Source organism: Bubalus bubalis, chromosome 21, assembly GCF_019923935.1.
Source record: "Bubalus bubalis isolate 160015118507 breed Murrah chromosome 21, NDDB_SH_1, whole genome shotgun sequence".
Classification (NCBI taxonomy): domain Eukaryota; kingdom Metazoa; phylum Chordata; class Mammalia; order Artiodactyla; family Bovidae; genus Bubalus; species Bubalus bubalis.
The window spans coordinates 23940605-23959587 of NC_059177.1; the positions used below are offsets into that span (position 1 = coordinate 23940605).

At 38.9% G+C, this 18983-nt stretch overlaps 1 protein-coding gene across 3 annotated transcripts in view; it reads right to left on the reverse strand.

Moving 5' to 3' along the window:
• CNTN4 (contactin 4) overlaps nucleotides 1-18983 on the reverse strand; it is a 1023537-nt gene that overhangs the window by 754355 nt on the left and 250199 nt on the right. For all 3 annotated transcript variants that reach the window (XM_025272522.3, XM_025272516.3, XM_025272517.3), the window contains exon 3: nucleotides 18306-18361. The gene's annotated coding sequence lies outside the window, so the exon portion shown is untranslated. The remainder of the gene's footprint in view (nucleotides 1-18305; nucleotides 18362-18983) is intronic.

Below are 18983 nucleotides of genomic sequence, written 5' to 3' on the forward strand. Positions count from 1 at the left end.
ACAGTCTCTCTGCATCCTGGGCTTTGCTTTGAAAAAGCTTGGATGATAAACAGATAAATCTGTCTTTCTGTGTATATGTTTATGTTTCCAGTACCTGCTTGAGCTGAAAGCCAGACATAACAATGAATTAGGGCTATGAATGCAGCACTTTTACTAAGTGAACAAAAGAGTATGGAATCAACATAATAAATGAGAATCCCTGAAACTGTAATTGTTAGAATCAATAAAATTTAGTTTTTAATTACAGCACTGCTACAAACTAGAGCATTCTTATGCAAGTCATGTCACTTCACTGAGGTTTATTTTGTTATTTTGTGACCCCATGAACCTGCCAGGCTCCCCTGTCCATGGAATTCTCCAGACCAGAATACTGCAGTGGGTAGCTGTCCCCTTCTCCAGTGGATCTTCCCAACCCAGGAATCAAACTGGGGTCTCCTGCATTGCAGATAGATTCTTTACCAACTGAGCTACCAGGGAAGCCCTTATTTTGTTCAGGTCTAAAATAATGTTTTCATGTTCTTTGGAAGGAATGATGCTGAAGCTGAAACTCCAGTACTTTGGCCACCTCATGCGAAGAGTCGACTCATTGGAAAAGACTCTGATGCTGGGAGGGATTGGGGGCAGCAGGAGAAGGGGACAACAGAGGATGAGATGGCTGGATGGCATCACTGACTCGACGGACATGAGTCTGAGTGAACTCCAGGAGTTGGTGATGGACAGGGAGGCCTGGTGTGCTGCAATTCATTGGGGTCACAAAGAGTCGGACACGACTGAGTGACTAAACTGAACTGAACTGATGTTCTGAAAAATCCTCCAACTGTGAATGTAAAACTATACATCCTAATGTCTTTGTTACTTGGAGTATAGCTAGATCAACCAGGCAATTTGGTAGAAATTGATGGTTCAGGCCCTAACCTGGCTTACTGGAAAAGAATTTGCATTTTTAACAAAATTCCAGGATGATCTGTATGCACATTTAAGATTCAAAAGTCTGGTCTAGACATCAAGTTGTAATAATAAATAGGCACCATGTCATCTAGTCTGCATAAATCTAATTGTGTTGACAGTCTTGGAATTTTTAGTAAAAATACAAAACGTCTTTAGGGGATTAAAATAACTCTTGTAAAAATTAACTCTTCTGATTTTAAAAGCTAGACATCACAAAAAATACCTCTCAGCCAAAGGATAGCATTTCCATCCTCCCCTAACTGCTATAGTTAAGATTTCCAATACTTTATTGAATAAATGCATTGAGAGTGGTCATCCTTGTTTTGTGTCTGATCACAGAGGCAGACTTTCAGTTTTTTACTACTGAGAATGATGTTGGTTGTAGGTTCTTCATATACAACTTTTATATGTTGAGGAACACTGTCTCTATACCCACTTGTGCATCTTTATGATAGATAGCTGTTGAATTGTGGCATAAGCTTTTCCTACAAGTACTGAGATGATCATATGATTTTTATCCTTTCTTGTTAATTTATGTGATATCACATTTATTGATTCATGGAGGGTCATCCTTGCATCCCTGGAATAAATCCCACTTGATCATGCTGTAGCATGCTTTTAATGTGTTTATCTCCTAATAATAACTTCACAGAGGATTTCTGCATCTACGTTCACCAAGAATACTGGCCTGTAATTTTCTCTTTATTCATGGTGTCCTTGTCTGGTTTTGGTATCAGTATAACTCTGGCTTCATAAAATGCATTTGGAAGGTTCTCCCCTCTTTAATTTTTTGGAAGAGTTTGAGGACAGATATTAAATCTTTCTTGAATGTTTTGTAGAATTTGCTAATAAAGTCATCTGGTACTAGGATTTTATTTTTGGGCAACTTTTAATACTGTTTCAGTCTCATTGCTAGTAATCAGTCTACTCACATTTTCTATTTCTTCATAACTCTGTCTTGGAAGACTTCACATTTCAAGGAGTTCATTCATCTCTTCTAAGCTGTTCAGTTTGTTTGTGTATAAATATTCAGAGTAGTCTCTTGTCAGTTTTCCTATTTCTGTAGTAACAGTTTGAACTTCTCCCTTCCTCTCTAATTTTAATTATTTTGGTCCATTCTCATTGCTGTTGGTTTGTCAATTTTATTTTTTTTTCCAAAATGCCACCACCAGGGCTGGCAGGGCTTCTGTGATAGCTCAGTTGATAAAGAATCTGCCTGCAATGCAGGAGACCCCGGTTTGATTCCTGGGTCGGGAAAATCCCCTGAAGAAGGGACAGGCTACCCACTCCAGTATTCTTGGGCTTCCCTTGTGGCTCAGCTGGTAATGAATCTGCCTGCAATGCGGGAGACCTGGGTTCAACCCCTGGGTTGGGAAGATCCCCTGGAGAAGGGAAAGGCTATCCACTCCAGTATTCTGGCCTGGAAAATTCCATGGATTGTATAGTCCATGGGGTTGCAAAGAGTCGGACACAACTGAGTGACATTCACTTTCACTTTCAGTGCTGGCAGATGCTTTAAAAAGTAGTAGGTTGGTCCCATTTACTTATGATCCATGCATATGATTTTATTCACTATTTCTTTGCATTTGTAGGTAGACCCTGGTTTACAGTAGCCAGGTCTACCATATTTTCTAGCATCACCTCTCATCTATTAGAAAGTGTAATGTGAGAGAAATCTTTCAGTATTATTGGACTTAAGTTTCCCAATCTATAAGGTAAGAAGTTGGGACTTAATGCCTTAAGTAAATGGATTCTTTTCTCTATAATAAGCAATTTAAGAACAGGGACAGATTTTTTTGAAAAGACCCGACTTCATTCCCAATATTCTACCATTTAATTATTCAATTACTTCCAGTGAAATTTTTAACATATATTACTGAAAAAAAAATCACATCTTAAGCCCACTTGGTTTGTGGTATTTTGTAATTAACTGTGTGAAGAACCATCATGACTTTTTAAACCTATGGGTTTAATAAAATCAGGTTTACTATCATAAAGGTCTCAAGAGATAGCACTAACATGAAGCATTTCTTTATTGCTGTAAGATACTTTTTCAAGAGGCCCTCCAAAGTGGCATACATCACTAATTCATCAAAGAGAAAAAAGGAATGATGGCACATTTTTAGCTTGTCACGTTTAAAATAAGACATATGGTAGCTTGTCAAAATTTGAAAACAAAGTCTTGAATTTAGTACATTTAGTGCAGAATTACCCTTCTAATTACATGTGTAGTAAAAGAATTTAAACTTCATAGATCACCCAAAACATAGTGTAATTTCCCTTAGAATCACACTAAAATGAGTTAAATTTATTTTGTTTTGAATTACAAAATATAGTGTAAAAGTCATGTCCAAATCACTCCCAGGATTTGGACATCAAAGTCAAAGATATACTTACAGACACTACCCCAAAGCTAAAGATTTGCTGACAGTTCTGGCTTAAGCACATGAATTTTAAGGGAAAAAAAGATATGTCGGTCTAAAGATTGTACAGAGAACTGATTAAAAAATCCAGACTTCAGGGGACTGATGGACGACGACATGCAAACCATTAGCATAATTCGGATTTTGCAAGCACATGGACTTGGATAATATTCTCCCAGTGGAGAAATTCAAATACAAAGTGGAATAAGATCTCAGATGGAGTGCTGATGGACCAATATCCCGAACTGAGTACACTGAAACAAACAACCAGAAACAAGCCAGAGTAATTTGAGACGCTTAAACTTGGAGATCAGTGGAGGGAAATTGAAAGGAAACACAGCCAACTTTATCTGAAAAGGATGAAATATCACACAACAGGAGAATGTTAACATATCTCCAGTGAGTCTGTTGAGGGCAGGGCTTGGAAGAGTCAGGGCAATCTACTGTCCCCATTGACATCTGTTTTGAAGTGAGACAGGCAGTTGTCTCAAAGGTCAACGACTGAATGTGCTCTGCAGACGTGGCTGCAGTTATAATACCTTTTAATCCACCTTTGAAGTAAGAGATTAGAGATGAGATGAAAGCTAACTGGATCCTTGCTGGAAGAATGAAACTTGTAAAGGCGAGCCATAATTACAGCTGCCTTCAAAGTTAGGTGGATGCCAAATCTTAGGGACGTGCAGAATTAACTGTGTTGGTGATGACAAGACCTAAGGTATCCCCAGCAGTGTTCTTAAGAGCTTGAAAACCAAGAATCCAAAGATTTGAGAGCAGGTGGTTGGACACAGCTGCTGAATAATCCTCTTAACCTCATCTGTACTCCACAGGGAGAAAAATAGCAGGAAAATAAAAGCCTCCACCAAGTGGTTGATGGCAGTGAAATAAAAGGAGCATCAAAAGTATACAAGGACAAATTTGTCCTAATGCTAATAATTTTGAACAAAAGGGACAGGCAGTTGCTACAGAGAGCTGTGTACAAGTATAAGATAAAGACATAATAAGTACAGCTACATAAAGGATAAAATAGAGTAGGATTCTAGGGGTGGTCCTTTCTTCAAGGCACATCTAATGCTATTATTCACTGAGGACCTAAATCCCTCTTAATGTCTCTTCATTAATTTTTTGCTCAGGAAATAGCCAGAAATGAATAGCTCTCAGTCAATATTTAATTGATGCTTATAAATTTAATTTAATCAGGAAGTATCTAGATGTCTCTCTAGCCAATGAAAATTTAAGCAAAGCCAATGTAACAAAGAAAAATGAAAAGCAAAGTAGGCAACAGGCACCAGACTTGATGGGAGAGAGATATAAAACTTTACTATACTAAGCAAATAATATACTTTATTATTATATCAAAGCCTACCTAATCCTGATTAATACAGCTCACCTCCCAACAAAGCATGAAATAAAAATGGTCTAATATAGACCTTTGTTTCTGTGCAACGCAGTGGTTCTAAATCTTCATAATTCTTTATTATTTACAAGTCCCTACATTGAGTACATTGACTGATGTTGAAGCTTCAATACTCTAGCCACTTGAGGCAAAGAGTCAACTCATTGGAAAAGACTCTGATACTGGGAAAGATTGAGGGCAGGAGGAGAAGGGCAGGGGGACATAGGATGAAATGGTTGGATGTCATCACTGACTCGATGATTATGAGTTTGTGCAAACTCTGAGAAATAGTGGAGGAAGGGGAAACGTGGTATGCTGCAGTCCATGGGGTTGCAAAGAATCAGACATAACTGAGCAACTGAACAAAAACACTGAGTTTATCTGAAGCATACTGACTGTTCAAGCTCAAATTCTGTTCATTGCATAGTTGGAGAATTATATGGTATCACTCCTACAGTGAAGGTGTGATCATTTAATGTTCATACTGGGAAGAGGAAACTCCTAGAACACAGTAAGTTAAAAGAGTCCCAGGTAATAGCCAGGCCAGAGCTTTCCCTTTGCAGTTGAGAAAACTTAGGCTCACAACTGTGAACCACTTGCCCAAAGTCACACACTTGCACCAAATAGAAGTCTTGAAGTTCAGAGCTGTGCTTTGTCCACAATGACGGTCAGAGTTCCTCATGTCAATGGTGAGAATTTATCTTCCCCAAAGTGTTTTCTTTCTCCCTCAAGTAATGAAGGAGGATGATCTTACTTCCCCTAAAGAACTGAATAACATTTAGTTGCGCGTAAGAGAAATGGGAGAAAACAGGATACATGCTTTAAACAATAAGCAGTCTTTACTTGATGATGATGATAATGTTAACAGCTAACAGATTTTGAGCATGTATGATGCACCTGGCACTTTTCTGCTCCTTATGGACAATATTTGCTTCTTCAAAATATGAAAATCTAACCCAAAAGTAGGTTCTAACATTTTCTTCATTTTTTAAACATATCATCTGAAGTTTGGAGTGGTTAAATAAGTTTTCCAGTGTCTCATAGTAAATCTGTGACAAAATTGGGATTCAAACTCAGATCCTTCTTGATTCCGAGACCATGATTCACAATCACTGTTCATCTAGGTGCAGGTGAATAGGACCTAAATGGTTTTAAGTGCCCATGAAGGGGTCAGACACACAGGATTCAAGCGATGCATCCACCCGAGTGATGTTAGAGCAGCTAATTGCAGCCAAACTCCCACCTTTCCACACGGTGGTAAGGTACTAACAGAAACTTTGTGTATAAGAATCCAGTCAGAACAGGAGACAGTTGTGCTGAGCTGCTTTCAGCTGGCGCTACAGAAAAATCACACTTGGCTGTAAAGAAGCTGTTGATTGCTTACACGGTTTCTGTGGCATGCCAGCTCTTCTTGCCAGCCTGCTCTTCCTTATCAAAGACCCAGAGTTCCAAGTGAGGTGAGAATCCCACTTGACAAGCAGACATAAGCCATTTGGGGAAAACACAAATTAAAAGGCTTCAAGATAGAAATAGAAGCATTAGCAGCAGGAAGTGTCTTGGGGATACATTGTGTCAGATTACATAGGGGAATTGGGAGAATAAGTGAGTCACAGCCTCCCAGTGGATAAACCCTGCTGTGTCAGTAGCTGGGCAGCCTCAGAAACTGTATGAGCTATTTAAAGGTGCCAGCAGCAGCAGCACCGCCTCAATGCCTTCAAGTTAGGATCTGCTTAGCAACATCCTTGAATCATGCACAGTTTGCACATTTCTCAAGCCACTTGAGCATTTGTCCTAATTTCTGACCCATTATTCCAGGCATCATAATGGAATTTCAAGGAATTAGAGACATTTTGTCTAATATCACCCATTCAGTCAATGAACTTAAACTACAATGTTGATTTCAAGGAGTTTCATTTTTTTTTTAATAGTATCAATATGCTGTCATGGGAAATATTTGGTCAATGTCCAGGGTGAGAAATCTCAATTTTAAGAAAGAGAGGCCCTAACGGGTTTCCCTGGTGTCTCAGATGGTAAAGAAAGAGAGGACCCCTCACAGCAGTCTGGGCAAAAAGTTAGTTCACTGGAAGAGCAGAAGGAATCTCAGAGAACCTGCAGCTATGAAGTACAGCTGGAGTAAAATCACAGCGAACAGGTCAGGGGCAAAGGTACTACCTTTTTTTAATTTCAGGGACCATGTGATCACAGCTCTCTCTCTCTCACCGTCTCTGACATGTTTTCTTTATCCTTTTTGGATTTTTCTTTCTGTGTTAGTATGTAGTGAGTTAAAATAGCTCAAGATTAGCATGATTCACTGGTTCCTTTATTCAGGTCTCATCTAGACTCTGTGTCCTCATGAGAAATTCCTCAAAGAGAAAAATCTCCTGCTCCAGTCACTCCGTGGTACAAGGAGACACGTGGACTTCCTTTCGGCCAGGGCTGTGGCAGCTGGATACTTCTAAGTGAAATTGGGGCTGTATACTCGGCAGACAACCCAAAGATTTCTTTTGTAAACAAATTGCCTTGAATGTTCAGTTCTGATCTGACTTAAATTATAGCCAGGACGTTTATCCCTGGTTAATGTATAATATGAGCACTTAACACCAGGTGAGCCACTTCTTCACTGCCTTCTAAAACTCCCATCAGTAGCTGCCTGTGTGGTTTTTACTTTGTAAAAACCAGGGCTTCTTGACTGTTAATCCTGTATCAAAGAAAATTCAATACAAGACACAGGGTTTCCATTTTCTATTGTTTAATGCATTTCCAGCTATTGGGAAAGAGTGGGAGGGGGTCTCCAGCTCTGGTCATTAACTAGTTACAGCAAAGTACTTTACAGTTTAGAGAGTCTGAAAGGACATAAGAAGATCCTGAACTAACCTCCTTCCATCGACACAAGGGATCACCAGCTACATATAGAATAATCCCCTTGGAAAGAGACCTGAAAGCTGGATGAAAAGTCTCCAGAGCAAACGGTAAAAGGACAGCAAGAACACAGCAGGAAAGGCAGTGATAAAGGCTCAGCAAGAAAAATTCACACCCTAGTCAGATCAATTCACAGATGGGAGCAATTACAAAAGTGTGGTTATTTTCCCTGGAGAGTAGGGGATTTGAACTCCACAAACACCCTAATGGCTAGATCCTGCACAACAGAGATGAGCCCCTTAAACCCCTGGATTTGAAAACCAAAGGGGCACATGCTCAAGAAAATATAAAACTACAGGGAACAGAAAATCTGCTTTATAAAAGGCTCTTGTGCAGAATCACTCAACACGAACAACAGCATAACACAAGATTGAAAAGTATGTGGGCGGTAGGTGAAAGGAATCCACATCTCATCTTGAAAGATCTGCCTGAGAGGCGGGTACCAATTGGGCCCCTTTGGGGACATGATCTCAAGCCACCCCAAGACTCAGTTTGGAATTCTACTGTCCTCCCCAGGTTCAATGCACCCCACGGAAGAAAATGAAACCTGAAGCTTTTGCTAAACTTAAGTATATGACCTAATGGTATACTACTCATGAGCTGTAGGAAATTAACACTGGTCTGGGACACTTTACATCCCAGGACCTTGGTAGAAGCAAAAGCAAAACCACTTCTATGTCACGGTTTCACAACACAACATCCACAGCATTCTCACATGAAAAAAATAAATCTAATGTGAGCTCACAATATAAAAAGACAGACTATATATATGAGGGGGGAAAAGCTATGGCAAGAATGAATCTACTAGCACAGTAAAAAGGATATGCAGTGTAAGCACTCAAAATGAAAAAAGATCATGGACATGAATAGAAAGTAAGAGTTTGGAAAATGTTAGAAAGGAATTGAGCCCACAAGAAAACAGCAGAACATTATAAAAGATACACAGAAAGATAGAAACCAAATAGAAGTTCCAGGAAAAAAAAAAATAGAAAACTTAAAAGCCAACAAACATTTTAAATTGCAATTAAGTGCTTTTAACAAATATTCTTTATTTTTAGGCAATTGTTAATACTGCATTATCTGCCTTCTTCAGAGTCATCCATGGCCTTGTGATTTTGGCAATGAAATGTAAATAAAAGTGACACGTGTCCTTCATGAGAAAGTTTTCAGACTTAGTTCATGATCCCACAGGTCCTCTGAATTTGGCCTCACACTTTCCTGACAGTGATTCCATCAACATGAATGGAATATGATGAGCAAAGCTCCCACGTTAACTCACACTGGGTATATAACATGAGGGAGAAATAAACGTTTGTTGTTTTTGCCTATAAGACTGAGGAGCTGTTTGCTAGTGCAGCATAAATTTGCTATTTTGACTGATATAAATGTTAAATAACAAAGTAGACACTGATAAAGAAAGAATTTGAAAATTGGAGGAGGAAATGACAGATTTTCCCAAAAAGCAAAATGGTGATGTAAAGAAACAAACACTGAAAAGAATAACCAGGCGTTATAGACAAGAGAGATAAATGGTCCAAAAATGTCTATTTAGATACACAACAAAGAACGATGGAAAAGATGTTAAGTGTCAATACTCAAATGCTGAATGACAATTTTCCAAGATTGAAAAAAGGAACATGACCTCAGATTGAAAGTAAGGCATCGCATGAGCAAAACTAAAAATAAGTGCTTAATTGGACAAATAATAATGAAACTTCAGCACTCCAAACACAGAGAAAATCTTAAAAGGAAACAAAGAAAAAGATCACCTATAAAAGATTATCAGTGTGACTAACAGAAGACTTTAAAATCCACAGTAAATAAAGAGTAGAAAACAACAGCATAGTATCTTCAAAGTATTGAGAGGAAAAATTTGGCAACTAAGAATTCAAATCCTAGTTTAATATCACTCCAAAATAATGGTTTCCAAAAAATGACATTTTGTGATAAACAAACAGAACTTAACACTAAGAGAAACCACAAAAAATGTTTTGTGGGTGTATTAAGTAAAAGGACGGAGAAGGCAATGGCACCCCACTCCAGTACTCTTGCTTGGAAAATCCCATGGACAGAGGAGCCTGGTAGGCTTCAGTCCATGGGGTCGCTAAGAGTCAGACATGACTGAGTGATTTCACTTTCACTTTTCACTTTCATGCATTGGAGAAGGAAATGGCAACCCACTCTGGTGTTCTTGCCTGGAGAATCCCAGGGATGGCGGAGCCTGGCGGGCTGCCGTCTATGGGGTCGCACAGAGTCGGACACGACTGAAGTGACTTAGCAGCAGCAGCAGTAAGTAAAAGGAACTTGAATAATAAAGATTAGGAAACTAGAAACAAATGATAAATGGGTAAATGAATAGGGAATTCTATGTAAGTGAAACCTTAACTATATTAAATATAACAATAAGAATCACTAACTAAAAAAAAAATCAAGTTTCCATAGTATTTTACTATGTATATGAGAAAAATGTGGAACTTTGTGTGGTATAGTTAGAAATAAAGTATTTTAGATTTTTTGTAAGAACACTATTAAATTTTGCATTGCCAATATACAAATAGAAACATAATAAGAAATCTGAAATAATCAAACAATAGTGGAATAAAAGAAAAATTAGTTGCTCCATTAGAATTCAGAAAAGAAGAAATATGCAGAAACAAAAAATCTCACACAAAGTATGCAGACATAAAATAAGACAGTGGAAAGAATGGAAAGATTGTTTAAGATTCAAAGCAAGTGTGAACTTTTAAACTCCTCTAATACATGAGAAAAATCATACATTAAAAAAAATATAGCTACATGCTACTAAAAGAAGACACACCTAAAATGACTGGTAAGGACTGGAAACAAACTAGAAACGGAACCCCTGGCAAATATTACTTTAAATAACGGAGGAATTTTAATCTTAATATGATATGGAATAAATATGTCAAAAAGCATTACTGAGAAAGGAGGAGTATCATTCCCTAATATCAAAGGGCCAATTCATTATGTGAAAAGAAGTCTGATACCTGCATCTCTTTTATCTCCTGCATTGCAGGTGGATTCTTTACTGCTGAAGTACCACCTGCCACTGCTACTAGATATCAAACTCAGAACTGACATTGTACAGGACACAGGGATCAAGACCATCCCCATGGAAAAGAAATGCAAAAAAGCAAAATGGCTGTCTGGGGAGGACTTACAAATAGCTGTGAAAAGAAGAGAAGCAAAAAGCAAAGGAGAAAAGGAAAGATATAAACATCTAAATGCAGAGTTCCAAAGAATAGCAAGAAGAGATAAGAAAGCCTTCTTCAGCGATCAATGCAAAGAAATAGAGGAAAACAACAGAATGGGAAAGACTAGGGATCTCTTCAAGAAAATTAGAGATACCAAGGGAATATTTCATGCAAAGATGGGCTCGATAAGGACAGAAATGGTATGGACCTAACAGAAGCAGAAGATATTAAGAAGAGATGGCAAGAATACACAGAAGAACTGTACAAAAAAGATCTTCACGACCCAGATAATCACGATGGTGTGATCACTGACCTAGAGCCAGATATCCTGGAATGTGAAGTCAAGTGGGCCTTAGAAAGCATCACTACGAACAAAGCTAGTGGAGGTGATGGAATTACACTTGAGCTATTCCAAATCCTGAAAGATGATGCTGTGAAAGTGCTGCACCCAATATGCCAGCAAATTTGGAAAACTCAGCAGTGGCCACAGGACTGGAAAAGGTCAGTTTCCATTCAAATCCCAAAGAAAGGCAATGCCAAAGAATGCTCAAACTACCACACAATTGCACTCATCTCACACGCTAGTAAAGTAATGCTTAATATTCTCCAAGCCAGGCTTCAGCAATATGTGAACCGTGAACTTCCTGATGTTCAAGCTGGTTTTAGAAAAGGCAGAGGAACCAGAGATCAAATTGCTAACATCCGCTGGATCATGGAGAAAGCAAGAGAGTTCCAGAAACACATCTATTTCTGCTTTATTGACTACGCCAAAGCCTTTGACTGTGTGGATCAGAATAAAGTGTGGAAAATTCTTCAAGAGATGGGAATACCAGACCACCTGACCTGCCTCTTGAGAAATTTGTAGCAGGTCAGGAAGCAACAGTTAGAACTGGACATGGAACAACAGAATGGTTCCAAATAGGAAAAGGAGTACGTCAAGGCTGTATATTGTCACCCTGTTTATTTAACTTATATGCAGAGTACATCATGAGAAACGCTGGGCTGGAAGAAGGACAAGCTGGAATCAAGATTGCTGGGAGAAGTATCAATAACCTCAGATATGCAGATGACACCACCCTTATGACAGAAAGTGAAGAGGAACTAAAAAACCTCTTGATGAAGGTGAAAGTGGAGAGTGAAAAAGTTGGCTTAAAGCTCAACATTCAGAAAACGTAGATCATGGCATCTGGTCCCATCCCTTCATGGGAAATAGATGGGGAAACAGTGGAAACAGTGTCAGACTTTATTTTTCTGGGCTCCAAAATCACTGCAGATGGTGACTGCAGCCATGAAATTAAAAGACGCTTACTCCTTGGAAGGAAAGTTATGACCAACCTAGATAGCATATTCAAAAGCAGAGACATTACTTTGCCAACAAAGGTTCGTCTAGTCAAGGCTATGGTTTTTCCTGTGGTCATGTATGGATGTGAGAGTTGGACTGTGAAGAAGGCTGAGTGCCGAAGAATTGATGCTTTTGAACTGTGGTGTTGGAGAAGACTCTTGAGAGTCCCTTGGACTGCAAGGAGATCCAACCAGTCCATTCTGAAGGAGATCATCCCTGGGATTTCTTTGGAAGGAATGATGCTGAAGCTGAAACTCCAGTACTTTGGCCACCTCATGAGAAGAGTTAAGTCATTGGAAAAGACTATGATGCTGGGAGGGATTGGGGGCAAGAGGAGAAGGAGACGACAGAGGATGAGATGGCTGGATGGCACCACTGACTCTATGGACATGAGTCTGAGTGAACTCCAGGAGTTGGTGATGGACAGGGAGGCCTGGCGTGCTGCGATTCATGGGTTTGCAAAGAGTCAGACACGACTGAGTGACTGATCTGATCTGATATATATATATATTTTTTTTTTTTTTAATTTTCGTCCATAACTCTAGGCTCTACTGAAGATGCAGGCTTACAGTGAGCTACCAATAAATACTTGCTAAGAGGCAAATGATACTATCTCAGCTATTCTGGCTACTCACCATAGCATAATCCTTTCCATTATCCACAAGGAAAAGCAGAAAGCAACCACTGTATCAAATGGAGCAATTCACACAGTCATTTTTTCATAATGAAGATTAAACAATTCTGCTTAATGTTACAATGTATAGTATACTTCACTGAATAACTCAATTATCTTCTATATCCCCACACTATGATTTTAATTTCAATTTCCAAAGATAAAACCAAGGTAAAAAAAAAATACAATGTTTAAACAGAAAAAAATCATAAATAATAAAAATGATAGACAATTGAATCATACATTTTCAGGTAGCAGTTTATTTTCTTACTGGAGACAACACTGACTTGCATTCAGAAGCACATGCACAGACACATTTTAATGCAAGGCCACGGGGATGTGTTCTCTGAGTTCTAACATCACCCTCATGGTATGCTAATGATCCTCTCAGCACAGGTAATGCTACTTCTGTGAGGGAAGGCTCTGCCAACTACTATGAGGAACACAGGAAGCACAAAAATCATGTTTCTCTGTTAAATGTTCCCCTGCTTTATCGAAGTCCCTACGGGACTGATTAAATTCATTAAGTGATAGCAGAAATTCTAGCCGTGCTTTTCTTTCTGGCCAAGATGCCTGTGGAGTGGGCGTTGGGGATGTGGGAGGGTAACTGTGGAAAAGCTGAGTTGCCAAAAATCGTGTTGCAGCCTGATACTTACAACCTAGTAACACTCATTAAAATACATCAATTATATAATATTACAAGTCTATTTTACATATATATATATATATATATATATATATATATATATATAATAGAGGAACTGTTTTGTAACTGGCACCATGGTAAAAATTTGACATTTGGTCTTCCTATGTCTTACAATTAGAGAAGGAGATGGCACCCCACTCCAGTACCTTTGCCTAGAAAATCCCATGGACGGAGGAGCGCGGTAGGCTACAGTCCATGGGGTCACAAAGAGTCGGACATGACTGCCACCACGATGGCCATTAGTGCCTTCATATTATTGTTAGAGGAATGTGTGGCTACAGAAGATGTAGTTGATGAATTTTAAACATGAACCCATCTCTGACCCCATCTCTCATAACCAACGGATTAAACCATGAATTTTTTTAAATTTAAATTTATTTATTTTAATTAGAGGCTAATTACTTTACAATATTGTATTGGTTAGAAATCTGACTTGATCTTTGGTTTTGGAGGGCACAGCAGGACTTTAAGGAAAACCGTGTTTGTTGATTTGAGTGACAGCCCAAGGAGTCTACTTATTCTGTTACACCCCCTACTCACCATATATGAAAGGAAAATTTTGTCTTCCTAAAACATGAATTTCATATTTTATTACTTCACTGATATTCACGTAGCATAAAAAGAGTTGGAAATGACTAAGCGACTGAATAACAACAACCATAAAATTTGGGCCAATGCATAAGACATGAGATGTTGGTTTGATCCCTGGGTTGGGAAGATTTCCTGGAGGAGGGGATGGCAACTCTTTCCAGCATTCTTGCCTGGAGAATCACCCAGACAGAAGAGTGTGGCGGGCTACAGTTCACAGGGTTGCAGAGGGGGACATGACTGAAGTGACTGAGCAAGCACATAGGATAAAATTCACCATTTACTGTACAATTCAGGGTCTCTTAGCATATTCACAGGGTTGTGTCACCACCACCACTATCTGACCCCAGAAAATGTTCATCACCCAAGAAAGGACACCGTGGGCTCACTCAGTGCAGTTCAGTTCAGTCGCTCAGTCATGTCCGACTCTTTGTGACCCCATGAATCGCAGCATGCCAGGCCTCCCTGTCCATCACCAACTCCCGGAGTTCACTGAGACTCACGTCCATCGAGTCAGTGATGCCATCCAGCCATCTCATCCTCTGTCGCCCCCTTCTCCTCCTGCCCCCAATCCCTCCCAGCATCAGAGTCTTTTCCAATGAGTCAACTCTTACTAGCAGCCACTTCACATTACTCTCTTTCCATAGTTCTTGGAAACCACCACCATGCTTTCTGTCTCTATTATTTTTTCTATTCCGGAAACTTCATATAAATGGATTCGTATAATATGGAGCCTGTTGTGCTTGCTTTTTTCATTTAGTATAACGGTTTCAAAGTTCATCCATGTTGTAGCATGTGTTGATACTTAATTTTCCTAATCTATTTAAATTAATATCATCCAAAAGAAGATGACAATTAAGTGCATCAACCCAGAAAAACTATTTTCTTCAATTTTCTCTGTGTGTACAGGTTAGATGGAATGTTGTGGTTTTAACAAAGGAACTTCATGCAAGTTCATACACAATATTATAGCCTCCATTTCTCCATTTTACAGGTGGGGGAGAAAAGAGTTTTGGAGAGATTAGTTTATCTGTTTGAGTATTTGAGCAGGAAATTAAGCGCAGAGCTCTGAATACAAAACCTAAATTACTTTCACTTAGTTGGTAGATATACAAAAGGAACAACAAAATGATTCAGTGACCAAACCTATCATCTTTGCTTTGTACGAGACAAAGTCTTAGAAGTCGAGCTTTTATTTTGTTTTAGTCGCTAAGTCCTGTCTGACTCTTTGCAACTTGATAGACTGTAGTCCACCAGGCTCTTCTGTCCATTGGGTTTTTTACTGGAGTGGGTAGCCATTTCCTTCCCTAGGGGATCTTCCCAATCCAGGGATCAAACCCCCGTCTTCGGCAGGCAGATTCTGTACTACTGAGCCACCAGGGAACTCGAGTGCCTGCGAGGGCCATATAGATAGCAAATAATATGGCATGATGAACTGAAGGTAGAGGAAGGCATCTGCTGCTCAAATAAGCCCTCATGCCACCTGGGAATGCAGGCTCAGGGTAGAAAATAATCTGATTTCTTCTAAGAGAATCTGGAAATCATCATTGCATGTGAAATCTAATTTTCAAGTGTTAGCAACAAATTAAAATTTGTTTTTCTTTTTGAAATTAAAAGAAAAAGAGAAAATGCATGAACCAAAGCACACTATTTTGCAGCCGTTCTGTTCCACAGGCTACAATTAACAGATAACAAAAGGCCAAGGCACCAGAGGGTGCCAGGGCCCTCTGTAAGACAGGGACAAAGGAGAATGAGGAAAATTTGAGGGAAGGTGACCCTCTGCCTTTCCACATTAATTCTGAACATGCCCAACCACTTAAACCTTTAAAGACAGAAAATTAGAATAGAAAAGATGTCATTGAATCCTTCATTCTTTCCATGAATAATTACTGAGTCATCCTTCGTGCATGTACTGTTACATTCTAGGAATACCATAATATACAATAAGATATAACCACTGGCATCAGAGTCCAAGGTGGGACAGTAAGATAATTAGGCAAGCAACTGCAGACATTGTGATTATCATGTCATTCATATTGATGTCAGCAGCCTATAGAAGCTTAACTCAGGAAAGGAAAACATAGAAGGCTTCCTGGAAGAACTGAGCTTTCATTTAGTGATAAATGAGTTGATCACACAAAGATAGGAGAAGGGAGATGATGGACAAAAGGGCTGTTCCTGGAAGAAGGCCTACAATGAGCAAAAGCAAGATAGAAGATGAGATATTTAAACAATTTAAAGAAATTCAGGTTGGAAGAACCTACATTGGAAAGTGTGCGGTGGGAGAAAGAAAGGTAGACAGCTAAGCAAGAGCCAAATAACGTTGAAACTTCTGAAGCCGTGTTAAACACTTGGAATAGATCCAAGGAAAACAGGGAACAGTGGCAGATTTGTAGGTGGTTCTGGTAGGTAGATTACATTTAGAATGTGATTTAAGATCACTCCTACTGCCTGAGGAGGTAAAAATAGTAGTTCACAGCAAGTGTGAGAATGCTCATATCTTGGAACAAGGCCAGCTCCCTGAGAAGAAGCCTGGCTCCCCTGGAGGATGAGAGACCACAGGGAGCAGAGCTTCCCCCTACCCAACCTACAAACTGACCTCAGACACACAGACACACCCAGCAAACTGTGGGAGTCTATTTTGTAACAGAAGATCTACCTAGCTGACCTTATAGACTCATGAGAAATAAGTGGTCACTATTGCAAGCCACTGAATTCTGGGGTGACTTTTTACAGAGTAAGAGTTAATTGGTAAAAAAAAAAAAATACCTTAGTTAATCTTGGCTTATGAAACTCATCTGGGAAATCAAATTAAATAATTTTTTTCTCTATATTTTTTCAATAGAGGGTGTTAAGAAAATTCCCTGAGACTCAAGAGTATGCGTTAATATTACCCAATGGTATCAACCCTTATACTGAATCACAGAATATTTTGTTTTCTATTGCTGGGGAGGCAATTTGGCCATCAGGATCTCTTGATAATTATTACATCTGTTAAAGTGACTCAGCTTTTTATTTTCTATACAGCAATGCAATGAGATTTTCCTCTACCACCATCCTCCAGGTTAGCACTTTTCCCCATGAAGGTCTAGTTAACCATAGTTAACTTCAATATCACTCTTGCCACTTTTAAGGACCAGGTCCTACTATGGGTGAACAATATCCCACAAAAAGGTATAGTGAAATCCTAATCGTGAGACCCATGAATGTGACCTTATTTGGGGAAAGGGTCTTTGCAGATGTAATCAAGTTAAGATGAGGTCATATTGGACTAGGATGATTTAGAGGGAATATAGACCCAAACACACATGGGGGAGAAACCATGTGAAGGCAGAGACTAAAGTGATGCAATTACAAGTCAGGGAACACCAAAAGTTGTCAGCAACTTCTAGAAGATGGAAGATGCAAGTGAGAATTTCTCCTCTAAAGCTCAGCCCAGCCTACACTTTGATTTCATACTTTTCTACTCAGTGAGAAAATAAATTTCCATTAAGTCACCCAGTTCATGGTGCTTTGCTACAGCAGTCTTAGGAAACTAAAAACAGTTAAGTTTTACTTGTATATATCTGTATCTTTCATAAAGGAAAAAAGTATGAAGTTCAAGACAGAGGGGGCAAGTGTAGACAGAGGGGGGACGCATGATAGTAACTTATAACACTCATGTTTTACCCCTAAAAAACTTCAATTTTAATGCCTCAATATTTGCAGATCTCACTAACTTAGTATTTTGAAGATCTGACTGAAAATGTCCTCTCCATAAGTCATGGGCAAAAATGAAACAACCTTCATTTTATTCCCAATATTTTTTCCATGATGCCAAATTCTGAACTTTTTGAATTATCATATTAATTTGAACCACCAAATATCTGCCTCAAGTATCTTCTCCAGAAAGAACCCAGAGAGGGTACAACTTCCTATTTTCAAGGTTCAAACTTGTATGACTTCACTACTTTTGTTAACTTCAACTTTCAGAAAAACATAAAAAATTATCTCACTGTATCACTCTAAGGAAAGAATCTAATGTTTCCATAGTAACTAAGGATGCTAATCCAAGGTGAAATACAAGTAAGAAAAAGTTTTCCCTTTTGGGAAGCTTACCTTTTAGGGTAGATCTTGGGGCCACATGCTGTGGAGTTACTATATGTCAATGATTCCTAGAATTAAAAAAAATAACATACAAATAAATACATTTTTCAAGGATAAATATTCTTATATGTAGTTAATGCTTAACAATTTCCATTCTAAACAAATCAGAAGGAAATAAAAATTAAATACAGTTGGTACGGATTTCAGGCTTGATAGAATGGCCAAAATTAGGAGACAGGAGTTTGGGTTCTATGCTTTATATCTCACTAGCTGTGTGAACTTTTTTTTCAAATGTAATCTTTTTATTTATTTATTTATTTTTACTTTACAATATTGTACTGGTTTTGCCATACATCAACATGCATCCGCCACGGGTGTACACGTGTTCCCCATCCTGAATCCCCCTCCCACCTCCCTCCCCATACCATCCCTCTGGGTCATCCCAGTGCACCAGCCCCAAGCTTCCTGTATCCTGCATCGAACCTGGACTGGCGATTCATTTCTTATATGATATTATACATGTTTTAATGCCATTCTCCCAAATCATTCCCACCCCCTCTCCCACGGAGTCCAAAAGACTGTTCTATACATCTGTGTCTCTTTTGCTGTCTCGCATACAGGGTTGTCGTTACCATCTTTCTAAATTCCATATATATGAGTTAGTATACTGTATTGGTGTTTTTCTTTATG